At 37.6% G+C, this 11,105-nt stretch overlaps 1 pseudogene; it reads left to right on the top strand.

The window, feature by feature from the left end:
* Window positions 1-6,006: 6,006 nt before the first annotated feature.
* LOC149158418 (UDP-glycosyltransferase 72B1 pseudogene) lies at window positions 6,007-7,563 on the top strand (annotated as a pseudogene).
* Window positions 7,564-11,105: the final 3,542 nt, after the last annotated feature.

Below are 11,105 nucleotides of genomic sequence, written 5' to 3'. Positions count from 1 at the left end.
CCAATCTTCCTCGCATAGAGGGATTCACCAACTGCTTCTGATGCAGTTCACAAACAAACAAAGTTGTCTTCCTCTTAATAGAGGGATTAACCTGAAACTGTGCTTAAGAGCACCTTCCTCATGATAGAGGGATTCACCATAACAATGTGCTGAAAAGCACCTTCCTCTTGATAGAGGGATTCACCTGTGACTATGCTGAAAAGCATCATCCTCTTGATAGAGGGATTTACTACACTATGCTGAAAAGCATCTTCCTCTTGACTGAGGGATTCACTAATGACAATGTGCTGAAAAGCACCTTCCTCTTTAACAGAGGGTTTCGCCAAATGACTGCTTCAAATGCAGTTCCAAAACAAACAATCATTGCACTGCTGTGTGTGCAAACTCATTACAATGTTCTCCTACGCTGATGCATATTCTCTGCTGCACTGTTGTGCCAACTTCTTTACTGTGTCTATCCCACACTGCTGTGTCTACACTTGCACTGCTTGTGCACTTTTCAAAGACAAAATACTCTGTCTTTTCTGGAACAATTACACTGTCCCAATTTACAAATTTACACTGCTGTGTGTAAACATTTCTTACACTCACTGCTGTAAAGGAAAAAATTCTTTTACATCTGCTGCTGTTCATTACCTTTCATTTCTTCAACAAAAACTTCATGCTGCTGCATTTTCTTATTTGCATTGCTGTGTGCTTCGCCTTCTTGCCATCATGCTGCTGTCCATAACTTCTTGCTGCTGCGTTGCCTCTGCAATTTGCACTGTCGCTGCCTTTTGTCTCATCATACTGCTGTGTGCCCATACCCTTGGCACTTCATTCTCCACAAAAAAATAACACAGGCTGCTGCCTTTTCTCATGCACCCTTGCTTCACACAATCTTAGTCTTCATTTTTTTTACACAATGCACTACTGTGCAATTCCTTTGGCTTTCTGCTGTCACACACATTCTTATACATCCAGTGTGCATTAAAAATCTGCTGTCCCTGTTTTTCTTTATGCGTTTCTTTGCATGCTACATTGCATATGAAGAAAAAAACATTACGTTTTTTTTGCTGTGTATTGTACTCACTCTGCTGTGAGTATGTTCTCTCTCACATTACATAGAAGAAAACTACCTTCCATTGCTATGCATTTCAATGCATGTGCTCCATAATAAAAAATTCAAAACTGTTGTTCATTCTAATCCATGTGCTCCAAAAAAAATTTCCAAACTGCTGTTTTGTGTTTTATCTTCCCACTGCTGTGAGGGTCTCCATGCTTTGCATTTTTCTCTTATCTCGCTGCTGCTCTTTACATTTCAGCGCTGCCATCTTTTCTTCTTTATGCATTTCTGTGCATATTGCATAAACACAGAGCAAAAACATTGTTGATTTCATCACTGCTGCATATTACCTTTTAGAGGGATTAACAAAGATTTCATTTGCAACTGTTGCGCTGCAATACATCCTCCATCAACAAATGACTGTTAATACAGTTCAGCAAACAAAAAATTACAAGCTCCCCTTTAATGTATGCTTGTATTCTTTTGGCAGACTCTTCTCAAAACAAACTTAGATCAGCTGCATTGCTTAAGGGGTTTTCACACTGTATTTCTTTTCTTCTCCATACTTGTGTAACTTTCTTCTTTTGCATGGGTCTAGCTTGTGTAAGATCCCATGTCAAGTTACAGTCACGTGCCATATGCCCAATGTTATGACACTTGAAGCATTCTACATTTTTCATGAATGACATTTCATGATTTCTTCTAAAATTGTTTCTTGGAGGTTGTCGGGGACCACAACATCTATCTCCATGAAATGCTCTACAGTCTTTTGCCATATGACCAAAGTTTGAGCAAGCATAACAATAACCATAAAATGAACTTTGGTACCTGGGAGATGGAGGTTTCCTTGATGTACTTCTGAAGCCTTGCTGCCTTGAGATCCTTTGATGATCACCATTGCCTCTTGCCTTTTTGCCATCAGCTACATTTCTTCTTGAAGCTGGTTCTCTTCTTGGAGCAGGATTTCTTCTATTGCAGCCTTCATTTTTCTCCTTGCCTTTGCTGGAACTAGGAGCATCATCATCTCTTTCTGGCTTCTTCACATCTCCCTTGCTTAAAGCATCCTCATCCTTGTTTGAGGGTTCACCTACATACCCAAGTCCTGATTTATCAAATGGAGATCTGTGATAGCTGAGCATGTCATCCAAAGCTTGAGAGCTCTTCATCATCTTGTTCATCCCTTCAACCTTCTTCCTGAGGAGGACAATCTCTTCTTCTAACTGTTCACATACATTGTTTTTCTTTGCTAGTTGTCCCTCAGTTTCTTCCTTGCTACGAGTAGCTTCAGCTGCTACTACTTTGAAGGAGATAATATCTGTCTTCATTTTGGATATTTCTTCATCTTTTGCCTGACTGCTCTTCATTTTCTTTTCAGCTCCTTGTGCCTGCTTCTTGGCTTCTTGTAGTTCGGACTTAAGGGAGGAGACCTCTACCTTGTATTGTCCAATCTCTTCTACAAGCTTATTCACTCTCATGTGCCTTTGTTCAAGTTGACTTGTCAAGGCATCTGTCTGCTTCTTTGCTTCATTCAGCTGATTTGTCATAGATATGACTTCTTCATGATGTTTCTTCTTGCATTGGTCAAGCTCCTTCTTGAGCTTGGCTAGCTCTTCATCCCTTTCTCTTACCTGAAGCTTGATGAGGTCAAGCTTTTCACTTTCAGCTTCTATGATGGGTTCTTCTTGACTCATTGTCATGGTCAGTGCTCCCTTTGCATGAAGGTCATGCAGTCTGTCCCATATATCCTTTGCTGATGTATATTTTCCTAGATTCCTCTTCACAGAATCAGGGAGTCCATCCAAGATTAGTTTTACTGCTTGTGCATCATACTCCATGGATTCTTTATCCATCTTGCTGTCATCAATCACTGACTCCCAGACTTCAATCCCCTCAGACATTAGGAAAGCCCTCATCATTATTTCCCATACATCAAAGTTTCCATCAAACTTTGGGGTTTCAAATAGAATGTATTCAAATGGATTGCCTTCTAGTTTAGTAGAGGAGGGAGACACATTTTTAGCAGCCCTGGAGGCTTTCTTCTTTGACCTTGCCATTCTTATCTAGTCTTTAAATACTTGACTGTGTTTTCTTTAAATCACTGACTGTTTCTTCAACAGTAACACAAAGGAAATCTTGAGGAATACCTTAATCCTTTTGGCTGTGGCTTCACACTGCTGGAGAGGTTTGACTGCTGCAACAACACCTTCCTTCAGCTTCTTTGAGTCTTCAAAGAGCCTGGACTAGCTCCGATACCACTGTTGGGTATTTTTCAGTGGGAAAATACCAAAACCAACAAAATAACCACCACAGAGACAATGCTCTGTTTCCTCTGTTCCAGGATCATTTGCAGAGAACCTCTTTTAAAAAATAACTCAGAACAGAGTATTACACACCATAAAATCATTTCCATTCATTAAAATATAAAGCCTCATACAAATACATGCCTGATACACATTCATCCTCTTTGCTGAGAGGGATTTACCAAAAACTTACATTCAGCCAAAACTCTGTTTTCACCTGAGAAATTATTGTGCTGGGTTTACTGCAGTAAAACCCATTTTTATTTACTGTGTAAAACTATTTTTACACATACTGCTGTAAAAATATTTTACACATACTACTGTAAAAAAAACTTTTACATATGTAGCTCCAAAAAAAACGTTATGTGCTTCTGCACATTACAACATCTCACAAAATGCTTTCAAATACAATACCAAAGACTTGGCTTCATCTTACGCTGCATTTCTGGGTTTAAAAAAAAAATCAACACTGATTTCTTTATACCTTCCTTGCTTCACACTACACACTGCTGTGCATAAACTTCTATTTCATTTTGCTGCACACAGAGCTCTCACACTACATACATTTTTTTTTATCACAATGAGAAGACTGGTTTAAAGTCACTACAGCTCCCACGCGCTCTCATTCTTTTTTACAAAATGGTCAACATTTCTTTTTTTTAAAACATAACACATATATAAAAACATATATGTATATAAATTAAAACGTGCCCCATGCCCATATTAAAAGGCCCTTCACCAAACACTACGTAAAACATTAAAGGCCATAACTTCATCACTTACGGCGGTCAACACTCCACGCAACGCATTGAATTGACGCAGGCCCGTGCACCTTCAAGGATCGACGGCTGACAACACGCAACCAGATCCGACGGCGGAGGTGAATATCGGAAGCCATACAACTGCTGAGGTTTACCTCCCGAGAATGTGACGTTGCGTTACGTCAGGTCAGAAACACGTGGCGCCACCATATTCCATCGGAGTCGCATATACGGAAACATCTTTTCGCTGGTAGGCGGTCCGAGAAAGTTAAGCAGGTTTCCGGTTTTGCTTTGGCGGTTTTGGGTGAGGTACGCACGGAGTTGAAATTAAATTTCAACAATTCCCCGTTCACATTATTCCATTACTGCATTCCGTACTAAAATTAAAAAATGACACTAATAAAATATAAATATAATTTCTATTTTATGTGTATTATTTTTTATATTTTATTTCATAATAATTTTAAAATAAAATATTCACAATATTAAAATTTATAAATATAATTTATGTTTTATCGTCTATAATTTGTTCTTATTTATTTGGACATTATTTTTGATTTTTTTAGTATGACATAATTTTTTAGTATGACATAATCCATGACACACCTACATTGAGTATAATAAAATCTAAGCCCTACACAATTAAATCAGGAAAATTAAAAATGATGAAATCAACATAAATTACATAATAATATGTTTCAATAATGTCATATAATCTTTTATATTTAAAGACTCGTCAGTATTTTTTTAATGTGTCGACAGGATCCTCTTTCATTAACTAAGGAACATCAGGCTCTAACTCTTTCATTAACCGGACTCCTCGTTCACTTACAAAGAGCCGCTCAGGTCAGAAATCAAAGAGAATGGGTCCAGGTTGGTTAGCATAAGGCATAACACATCTAGTTATTTATAGAGATTTGTTGGTTTATATTTTTAGAATGAGTTTAATGGTTAAAAGTATGAAGTATGTATTTTTTTAAGTTACCAATTATATATATTCTCTTATAAAATTTTATTTTTATATTTAAAATAAATAAAAAATTAAAAAAAAAATTATGGTTAACAAAAACTAAATATATATTTAAAATGTGCGCTATTTAATTTTCTTTGCAAAATTGAAAAATGTTATTTAAATCCGAATTTGGTAACTCTATGCGCTGACTTCATCAACCTAACCTGACAATATCATACATTGGATGAATGATGCCCATTGTTCCACTATAATTTGGTTAAAAAATTCAACGAAGTGGCATCAAAATTTTGGTTACCCATTCATCTTAGTTGCTTAAAAGGTTTAATTTATATTTACCTGATAACTGGACAAGTGGCAGTGTCTCTTCTAACCACATAGATTGCTTCCCTTCGATGCACGGTTAACACTCTCGTCGATGAACCAGAAATAATTTTAATGATAAAAAGTGATCTTAGTTTACATGTAAACCAATTTTGAAATTTTGCTGTTTCAATTAGAGTTGCTTGTGATTTTTTTGATTTTTTGGTGATAAAATTTGGTAGAAAAAATTGAGGTGAAATTTGATTTGTGTTATTTAAATTAGATATGGATTCAATATAGTGAAAAACCCCTACAGTATTTTGATGGTACAAGATTACCCATCAAATTTGTAATTTCAATAAATTCTTGATAAAATTTAAAAAAATTACACCAAAAAAACTTACTGTAAAAAATTCAAAAAAGTCACACTAAAACAACTCTTTTTCAATTTAGCTTTAAAAATAAAATGAAAAACGAATTTAAAAAAAAAATATCATCCCACGTTTTCAAGCTTGCTTACGGAAGCGATGACGTTTGCACAATGCCGTCAATAACTTCATCTTCACTGAGGAGAGAATGGAATGGAAGGCGTGAGGATATGTCCGGAGCGAAGCGAGATAACCATCATACTCTTCCCTGTTACTTGTACTCAGTCACCCTGAACACCCATGGAAAGCCGTAAGCCCCACGTTGCTATCTTTCCCTCCGCCGGAATGGGCCATCTCATTCCTGTCGCCGAACTCGCCAAACGCCTCGCCAGCAGCCATGGACTCTCCATCACCTTCATCACCAGCAAATGGATGTTCTCGCCTGCTCTCATGGCTGCTTATTCGGAGTCCATGGCGTCCTCGGGTCTCGACATCAACATCATCCAGCTGCCGGAGGAGGAGATAGAGGGCCCACAACATTTGAAAATAAAAACTTACATACCTAAACTTTTGGAGAAATCGAAAGGATCAGTGAAAAATGTTCTAACATCGCTCGTCCACTCTGCCTCTCCCGTCTCTGCTTTCATCACTGATGTTTTCTGCTCCACTATGTTCGACGTGGCCGCCGAGCTCTGTATACCCACATACGTATTCTACACTTCCGCTGCTTCTATGCTTTCAGTCACGTTATCTCTTCCCAGGCTTGTCTCGGAGATCCCAATTTCGTTTAAGGATGTAGATTTTCCAGTAGTGTTACCGGGCATTCCGCCGATCCCTGGCAGTGATATGCCGACTCCCTTTCAGGACAGGTCGGATGAAGGCTTTTACTGGTTCCTCAACCATTGCTCACGTCTGTGGGAAGTAACGGGCATTTTGGTAAACACGTTCGAGGAACTAGAGCATGAAGCGATCAAAGCTCTTGTGGAAGGAAAGATATCTAATCCCACGGAGGAGATTCGTCGAATGCCCCACATTATCCAGTTGGGCCCCTCATCTCACCATCGCCGCTTCAAGTCAACGATGAACTTGTGGAAAACGGACGGGCGGATTGCCTCAAGTGGTTAGACAATCAGCCGCCTTCCTCGGTTCTCTTCGTTTCTTTAGGAAGCGGAAACGCTCTGCCCAGGGCTCAGGTGACCTAACTCGCCATGGGATTGGAAGCAAGTCAACATCGCTTTCTGTGGGTACTCCGCAGTCCGTCCAGCAGCGTTCACTCCGCAGTCCGTCCAGCAGCTTTCTGGCCATCGAGGAAACAGAGCTTTCCCAACTGTTACCCGAGGGATTCGAGAGTCGAACCCGAGACCGAGGACTTATTGTTGCTTCATGGGCGCCTCAGATTCCTGTTCTCTCTCACCCATCCACCGGCGGTTTCCTTTCTCACTGTGGCTGGAATTCTGCCCTGGAGAGCATCTCACATGGAGTGCCGATTATCTGTTGGCCTCTTTTTGCGGAAGAGAAAATAAACAGGCTTCTACTGATGAAAGAGTTTAAGGTGGCAATAACAGCAAAGATGGAAAGCGATGATTTCGTAAAGGGAGGAGAAGTGGAGAGAGCAGTTAGGGAGTTGATGGAAGGAGAAAGTGGGATGAGGGTAAGGGCGAGAGCAAGAGAATTGAAGGAGAAGGCCATGAATGCGTTGAAAGAAGGGGAGAGTTGGTGCAAAGCCATGGCCGCTGCAGCGTCTGACTGGAGAACGAACGCAGCCAACTCATGCTTTCCAGTAGCGATGGACAAACTCCAGTCAGAAAATCTGTAAGTCTACAGTTCTCATCAATCCCAATGGAACACCTTGCCCTGCATTGTATGATGGTTTTATATTACTTAGATTAGAAGGAAAAGGAATAAAGGGAGGGAAAATATATGAGACGTATGGACATTGTACGCCACCACATAAAGGCCGCATACGGAGGGACTAGTGAACCCCTGGCAAATGGGCTATGCTATGCTGTTTTCTCCGATTTTTATAATTATTTTATTATGTGCTTTGATTTTTAAGACTCATGTATGTAGATTCTGGTTTAGCAACGTACCCTCATTTCAACCCTTTAAGATGGGTAAATACTCTACAAAATGAGGATTTTCGTAATATAAATAAGATTTCGAATTATGTAATCAATTTCTCTTTTCCTTGCCGCTCTTGAATTTACATGACACCACTATTTTCTAAGCATGAGTATTCACTCTAATATAATTATAATATAAAATTAAGGAATTTTTAACTTTTGAATATTCATGCCATCACTATCATGTGTATTTACTAAGGAATTTGTAACTTTTCTGTGCAACAATCATATATTTTGATATTTATGAATGTAAGATTAAGATGTAACAAAAAGTTTTAAATTATATATAATTAAACAACTAATTGTTACCCACCCATAACACTGTAACTTTCCCCTGGCCGTATACAAGTCAAAGTATTAAGAATTTGATATCATGTTATAATCATCTTCGTTAACCTATAAATATTTTTGCACAGATTTAAGATGTTAAACAACATATTTAACAAGGTGGATTATATATATGCATTAAATATGGGATGAAAAATAGCTTACTAGATTTAACTATTGTTTATATATTCACTTTTTTTACTGAAGATTTGGTGGTTTTTTTGTAAGATTATTTTATATGATTGAGTCTAGAGACAAGTTCATTTTACAACCTAGTTTGATGTGGCTCATTTTACAGCTAAGTATGATGTATAACAATATCCGTCCATTATCCAAATTAAATTCAAATTTTACATCCGTCATTAAAATTGAATTGAAATTTTGCATCCGTCACAAAAAACTTACACTTTAAAAAATTGAATCCTTCTAAATTCATATTAAATCTATATTTAAGATGAATCTACATTGACTTAAATAAATACTAATTAAAAATTACTAAAAAAATTATATATTTTTATTTTATTTTATTTTTAATTAATTATTTATTAAAAAAATATAAATTTATATTCTTTAATAAATTTCACCCATTATTTTAATAAATATTTTTCTTTAATGCCTCAATGCAAATTATTTTTCATAAAATTATAAAAATGAAGAGAATCACGCTACTTCCCATGCACCTTGACCTTATATACTTTCTATGTACCTTCTCGAAGAGATTTACTCAACAAAAAGTTAAAAAAAATGTTAACTCACTTAGTTTAATTAAAATGTTTTTCAATGTAGGAGGAGGATGATATGTTTAATTTTTTTCAATAATTTCACATAGATTTTAGAGAATTTAGAACAATAAACCATAATGATTCACTTTTTATATGAGGAAATGACAAGTTAAGAAATATATGATGAAAATGGAAATTTTATTATATGGTGAAAACTCCATATAATAAAAGTTAATAAATGCAAAATAATAACTATGGTTATGGGACACTTATTCTAAGTTGAATGTTGGGATATTCTGGTTGGATGTTCATCTGGTTTATTATCGCTAAAGAAATTGGCAAGGACTTTGAAAAGGAAAAACAACAGTAATTGGCAATTTATTTATGAAAATAATGGAAATTAGGAGAAAATGAAGGTGAAAAGTCACAGGTTGCATGTGAAGAGGAAAATGAAGGAAAATAATGGAAAATGAAGAAAATAGAGGCCACATTAATAAAAAACTTTCTATCAGTTCATGGATTTTGGTTAGTTCAGTTTTGGAGTCTTCTCCCTATTCTCTCTCTCTCTCACACTCTTGGACACTTAAATTTTTCTTAGAGCACTTCACCATTGGATCAAGAAAGGTAAAGAAGGCAAAGGGGAAGCAAAGATCAAGCAAGGAAGAGCGCGATCGAGCAGCTACAACAAGTTTACTTGCAGGTATTGATTTGCATGTGTGATTTACTTGCTAGATTTGGCATGCATGGTTATGTGTGTGTGTTCTTGGTTCTCTTGTTGTCATGGGCATGGGTTTTTCCAGGTGTGACAGTGTTCTTCAACCTTGCCTTCCCATTTCCGGATAGCCATGGTGAGATGGGGTTCTCATATTTTGGTTGAGCTAGATTGCCAAATGGATTTGAAGTTGCGTGAGGTAGATTTTTGAATGAGAGAACACATGGCCAAGTGATCCCTGAACCAAAATGTGGATTGCGGTAAAGCCACTGGCCTAGTGACCCCTAAATCAGACCGTGGGTTGCAGTAAAGCCAGATATTGTGTGTCTTGGTGGGTTAGGGCTTAGTGATCCGATGGGGGTTACAGTAAAGCCTAGTATTATGTGTTTATTGTTTATGGCCTAGTGATTTGGTGAAGATTGTGATAAAGTCTGATTCTATTGATGAGGCTGAGGTGGTTTAACCTCGGGAAGCCCTGATTGGTACTTTTGGTTTGAGTCACACATTCATGCTTGGAATATGGCACAAGGGTGATTAGTTGAAGAAAGCCCTGACTCATCCAATCTACGGTCGGGTGGAACATGGTAATCCCATACCAGGTTGGCTTTTGCATTCATTAATAAGAGTTCCTTTCCTTGGTATTTTATCAGCAAATGTACTAGTTCATATATGGCACTTATGGTTGTTGTATCCTCATTATTTTTGTTTTTTATATGTTGGTTATGAATATGTTTATGACAATGAAAATGTATGGTCCTCATCATGTTTTGATTTGTAAATGATTGATCAATAAACCTATGACCTAATACATGACAATGCAGCTAATGTGATCACGCATCAATGCTTCTTAGGGATTCTCAGATAAGTATAAGACCCCTATGCTCATATTTGTTGTTTAAACATGTAGAATGCATATTTATGACATATTTGAGGAAATGTATGTCATGGCTAGTAGTGGTCTAGTCATGTCTTTGTTCAAGAGTTTGTATTGACATCATTGTCTCTATGTTTTTTTTTTCATTTTTGTAAATTCCATGAAGTTCTGGGTAGTGACTTAGTCTTAGCCTTGGAATTTAGCCTTAAATCTCGTAGTCGTTGGCATAGCACTAGCAGAAAAAGGTTACAATCGCACTCAGGTAGGCTCACGGAGAAACTGGGACCGTCAGTCACTTGGAGGGCTTGGCAAGGGAGCGATTGGAGCTCTAGGTCCCTAAAATGTTGAGTTTCCTTAGGGGTTAGTCACCTGGAAAGGTGGGATATCTCATGGAGGTTCTGTAGGATTTGTGGATGGTCATTTTGGTTGTGTTTTATCGGTTCCACTTCCTTAAGGTGACCTAGGAGGTTGAATTAGATCATGGTAGCCACTCGTCACATGTTTACCATGGTTCCCCGGTTACTTTGGTAGATGTGGGAGGAGGGTGTTACAGAGTGGTATCAGAGCATTTTTCACCCCTTGGACTGGATAGACGGTGTG

This window comes from Pinus tabuliformis, chromosome 5_2 (genome assembly GCF_031772625.1).
Source record: "Pinus tabuliformis cultivar Carrire ecotype Pingquan chromosome 5_2, CPIR1, whole genome shotgun sequence".
Taxonomy (NCBI): domain Eukaryota; kingdom Viridiplantae; phylum Streptophyta; class Pinopsida; order Pinales; family Pinaceae; genus Pinus; species Pinus tabuliformis.
Note: the sequence above shows the minus strand (reverse complement) of the source record. Positions and strands in the feature narration are given on the sequence as shown.